Source organism: Carlito syrichta, unplaced genomic scaffold (assembly GCF_000164805.1).
Source record: "Carlito syrichta isolate Samal-C Ts95f unplaced genomic scaffold, Tarsius_syrichta-2.0.1 Scaffold316342, whole genome shotgun sequence".
NCBI classification, from domain to species: domain Eukaryota; kingdom Metazoa; phylum Chordata; class Mammalia; order Primates; family Tarsiidae; genus Carlito; species Carlito syrichta.
The window spans coordinates 281,112-286,638 of NW_007260438.1; the positions used below are offsets into that span (position 1 = coordinate 281,112).

General features: G+C 43.8%; 1 pseudogene; it reads left to right on the plus strand.

The window, feature by feature from the left end:
- Positions 1–3,203: 3,203 nt before the first annotated feature.
- Positions 3,204–4,412, plus strand: LOC103276713 (annotated as a pseudogene).
- The last annotated feature ends 1,115 nt before the right edge of the window (positions 4,413–5,527 follow it).

A 5,527-nucleotide genomic window follows, 5' to 3' on the forward strand; every position in this document is an offset into this window, starting at 1 on the left:
TTTGGTGATAGATCACTGAGTATGATAGACTCTAAATCTACTCAAGTTGCTGTAAGGTTCATAATTTTGTCCTTGTTTATGGCTGTGTATCACTTCATCGTGTATATGTACCACATTTCTTTTTATCCAGTCTACTTTCAATGGGCAGCAAGGTTGGTTCCATGGTGGTGATGGTGGTGTTGGGGGTAGGGCTGGCATCACTGCAGGTATGTTTGTAAAGAAAAGGGTGAAAGGAGTGTTTCACACTATATTTTCAAAGGTTTGAGGAGGATCAGGGCAGGTGGGATTGACTTTGTCCTTTGTCATCTTGAAGAACTGCGCTGGAACCCTACAGTTGGAAACTGTAAGGAGACTAACAAGGGGTTCACATAAGCATTGATCAATAGTGGTTAGACTGTGCAAAAGTGAACGGGCTTTTCAGAAGGCAGGGGAGTCTCTATTCTTGGTGGACATTTAATTGGAGTCTGGGAACATTGTGGAGGAGATTGAAGCATTGGATCAACCAGGTTCTTGCTTTTTTCATTCCTTCCTCCTTTCCTTCCTTCATTCATTTGTGTGAATAAGGATTGTGCCATTTTGCCACCCATGTGGGAGGTTTAACAAGAAGAAAATATTTGTTTCAATTTCGGTCCACTCTATTTAGTTGAAAGGGCAGAAGTGCCACAAAGCTAGTCAATTATTCTAGCTTACTAAGTGTATCTCTTGAAAATGATGAATGCTGGATAATATCATATACGAAGTAGCTCTTGGTTTTATGGAACTTTGTTACTTATTACCAACAACCTGTTAAAATTCAATTGAGGACAATAAATATCCACAGAGAGGCAGGTGCTGGAGAAAGTACCAGGTAATATTCCCCGAGGAGGTATTTCTGGAAATGAACAACTCAAGGGCAGACATTTCTTCCTCTGTGCTGCAGAAAGAAAGACGTAGAGACTGGAATTGTATGAAGACAAGAAGCCATTAGTGAGAAAACTCAAAAATGAATGTGATGTCTTTGCTATCTAGAAAGACGCATAACTTTTCACATGCAATTTTTAAAAAAGCCGAATGGAAAATTAAGTGGGTATTCTCAATAGCTCAAGAAATATTTACTGAATTACTAATTATTTTTCTTATCATGCTTATCCTATATTGCAGTGTGATAACCTCGGCTTAACAGCTTTAAAAAGAAAAGTAGTGATTTTTTTTTCATTTGCCTGTACATAATCTATCGAAACATTTAAATCAATTTGTTTTTCTGTTTCTTTAAAAAAAATAAGCCAGTGGCCTGAAACAGGGAAATTGGCACTAGGCTAGATTTCAGATTAGTTTTGTTTTTGTTGGAAAAACATCTAATTCCATATAATATTTTTTACAAAGAGCTATTAAATAATGTCACAAAATAGTCTTAGAAACCTTTCAGTGCTGTGTGCGGGTGTGTGAAATATATGCACAGAAAAGTGTATATATATGAGGAACGGCAATTAAGTTTGTGAACTCATCCTAGAAAAAGTGCTCCATACCTCATTGCTGATTATCACCACTATCACCTTCAAAATACTCCCCTTGGGAAGTTATGCACCCACACCAGTGTCTAATCCTCCTGACAAAGCAATTTTGGATCTCTCTTTCTGGAATGGCCACCAGAGCTGTCTTTATATTACATCTGACATCCTGAATGTCATCAAAATGCCTTCCTTTGCATGGTGGCTCAGCCTATCATACCAGCACTTTGGGAGGCCAAGGCGAGAGGATTGCCTGAACCCGGGGGTTCGAGACCAGCCTGGGCAACTTGGTGAGACCGTGTCTCTACAATAAATCACAAAAACTAGCTGGGCGTGGTGGCGGGTGTCTGCAGTTCCAGCTACTTGGAAGACTGAGGCAGAAGGATTGCCTGAGCCCAGCAGGTTGAGGCTGCGGTGGCCATGAGCATGCCACTGCCCTCCAGCCTGGGTGACAGAGTGAGACTCTGACTCAATAATAATAATAATAATAATAATAATGCCTTCTTTTCAATATTTTCATTATCTTTGGGTAAAGAAAAGGTCACTGGGGTCAGATCAGGTGAATAGGGAGGGTATTCTAATACAGTTATTTGTTTACTGGCTAAAAACTCCCTCACAGTGCTGTGTGAGCTGGTGCCTTGTTGTGAAGCAAGAGTTCCTTCAGGACCATTGCTGCACACGCCTTTCTCATGTCAAAGTTTTCAGTTAAGATTTTCCTAACTGTTTCTCTGTCGATGTTCATTTGGCCTGCTATGCTTCTCACAGTCATCTGATGATTTTGACGAACAAGTCGACAAATTGTTGCAATTATTTCATCAGTTCTGCTCGTTACTGGCTGCCGTGATCTTTCTTCATCAGTGACATTTTCTCCCCTCAGGAAAGTGTCTAATCTGTTTGTACACTGCCATTTTCCTCATGGCATGATTCCCATTAACTTGAACTAACACATCCCTGATTTCACTTCCACTCTTACCAAGTTGAACAAGAAATTTAATGTTTGTTCATTACTCTAATACAAGTTCTGAGATTTTTGCAATGGCACACAAAAATACGCAACAACAATAATGAACGCTGCTCAGCAAGTCACCGCCACACGTCGACATGAACACAGTGGTGAGACATGGATATACCAAGGTTACAAAACCTTACCGAGTTGTTTGCACAATGCTGCCAACATAAGTACATGGTGGCAAGTTTGCAAGTTTTCAGACCGCGTATGCACACTCTAAAGCAGATGAAAATCTCCTATATCTGTGCTGTCCAATAAAGTCACTAGCCATGTATGGCTTTTGAATATTTGAAATGTGACTCATGCATCCGAGGGAAAAATTACTAAACACTTAGGATTAAATATGACAAACGACCAGGAGCCACCTACACAGAAAACTACAAAACAATACCAAGAAAAATGAAAAGGCAAGTCACAGTCAAGGACGAACATTTGAAAAGCATATATCTGATAAAGAACTTGCACTCTGAATATACAAGGAGCACTCAAACGCAATAGCATGATTTATTCATAAAATGGGCAAAATAGTTGAACAAACACTTCACCGGAAAAGATGTGTTTGGAGAAAGTACATGAAAAAGATGCACATCATCAATATCATTAGGAAAATGCACATGATCGCCATAATGAAATATTCCTGCGCACCTGTTGCATGGCTAGAATTTAAAAGACTAACTGCTGTTTTCATGCCTGGAATCAGCCAGGAGGAACAGCACTGCATGCTGGGCTCTGGATTTAAGGCTGAGTACTTATGAGTCAATTGAGATTTGCCGTAAATGGTCTTAAACTATTGGAGGAAAAAAAAAAGGCGGAACTGGCCCAGAAAGCAAGGAAGGAGATTGTTGAATATCTGGCCATTGCGAAGGATGCAGGAGCTCGGATCCGCGTGGAGCACATTATCTGGGAAGACAACCTTGCTGACTCTATAGAGATCTCTCAGTTGTATTGTGACCTTCTGCTGGCTCGGGTTGGCCTCACCCGGTCTATGAAGGAACTAGCTTCTGGTCTGGCTGAATCCGTGTCTACACTGATTTGGGCTGCTCCTCAACTTCAGTCAGAAGTGGCTGAGTTGGAAGGCTGAAGTGGAAGGATCACCTGAGCCCACCAGGTCGAGGCTGCGGTGGCCATGAGTGTGCCACTGCCCTCCAGCCTGGGCATCAGAGTGAGACTCTGACTCAAAAAAAAAAAAAAGTGACTGAACCAAAGGTGGTTGAGTTAAAAATAATGGTGGGTCAGCTCTGTGCCAAGTATGGCAAGGAATATGGCGAATTATGGAGGACCAATCAGACTGGAACTGTGAATGGTGGCTAATGCACAACACACTGGGTGTGGAAGCCCCACCCAAAATCCTGGTGGAGAGATGCCTGATTGAAATTGCTGAGATCACAATGTACCCTGTAAGCCTGATTCTGATCATGGCAGAAACTTCTCCTGGGATAGAGACAGATCTTACTGATGGTGAATTCACAAGTGAAGGGAAGAAAGGTGGCCCTGGAAAAGGAGGAGGAGGAGGAGGGGATGGGTCCACAGCACCAGTTAAGGGTCCTGATGGAACACTGTCAGTGCCCAGGCCTATGCCATCGCCAAATACCCATTTCTCATATCGACTGCCAGAGGCACCAGTTGATGACATTAATACTGGTAAGAGTGTCTCTCCTACGCAGTTTGTTGGTCCTGGGCCCAAGTCGGAAGCCCCTGCAAAACCTCCGCCCAGACCTGTGGAGAACTAAGACAACTTTGTACTACCAGAGCTGGCGTCTGTGCCAGACATACTCCCAACTGCCTCTGCTGGTGACAGCACCTTGGCAACTGAAGACATTGACCTTGATGATCTTTCCCAGAGATTTGAAGATCTAAAACAAAAAACCACACACATAGGTTTAAGAACCAGGCAACTTCCAAGACCTGGGAATTGAGATGGAGCAGTTTCTCCTTGTAACAGAGAACCTCCATGAAAGGGTACATATACACAATGGAATACTTTGCAGCCGTAAAGAAGGACACACTTCTGGACTTTGCAGCAACTTGGGTGGATTTAAAGTCTATCACACTCACGTTCTCTCACAGAAACAAAGAACAGAGTACCACACGTTCTCACTCATAAGTGGACCCTGAACATTTACCATAATACTATAAGAAAGGGATTGGCAGTAGTGGGACACTGCCAGGGGAGGGGGGTGCACACCACATCAGTAAGGAAACCTGATCTCAAACCAGGCAAAGTGGGGACCCAAGAGAGGCCCAAACTTTCCCTGTGTGATGACCACTTATGTACCTCATCCTGAATTGTGCCCCACATCTTTAAAAAAGCATTAAAAAAGAAATTCCATTTCATCTATAACCGTCGCTGGGCTCTCTGGGCTTCTTTCTCTTCTCCAGATTCTGCTGCTTTCCAGTTCTCTGTTTATCCAAGGAGACTGACTACTGGAGACTCTGAGGCCCGAGCAGCTGGCTCCTGGCAGCCCGCTTGTCCGTTTTCCTGTTGGCATGATCCCAGGTTCACCCCTGGCCTGTCCTTCCATGAAAACATTGTGGAAGAGCCACAGAGATGGCTGGTCAGTGGCAGAGAGCCCCCGTGATGTGTCCCAGCCTCTTGTTAAGTCTCCAGCCTTAGAAAGAAACCCCTCTGTACAGGAGGGTTGTGGAGAGTGCGTGTCATGGCCATGGTGTATGTTCTCTCTCTCCCTGAGATGAATGGGAGAGAGAAAATGATTCCAGAAGCCCCTGGAATGGTTCCTGGAAGCTGGGCCCTCCCATCAGTGTATACACTACTCCTTGCTGCAGGGCGCTATCCCACCTGGATCCAGCTGCAAAGTTTATTTGGAAAGTTGAAGGCCCTTCTTGGTTCCTCTGGATGATCAGGAAGCCCTCTGTGGCCTTTTGCTTTGAGTGTCATTTCCCTTTTACCAGAGGGCAGTGCTGTGAACATTCCTGTTTTCCCTGTAGCATGTTCTGTTTGGGCACATTGCTGGCAGAGACAGGACAGGCCACATGTTGGGCAGAAGTTGCCATTCTGGCCTAGGTTAGGCTT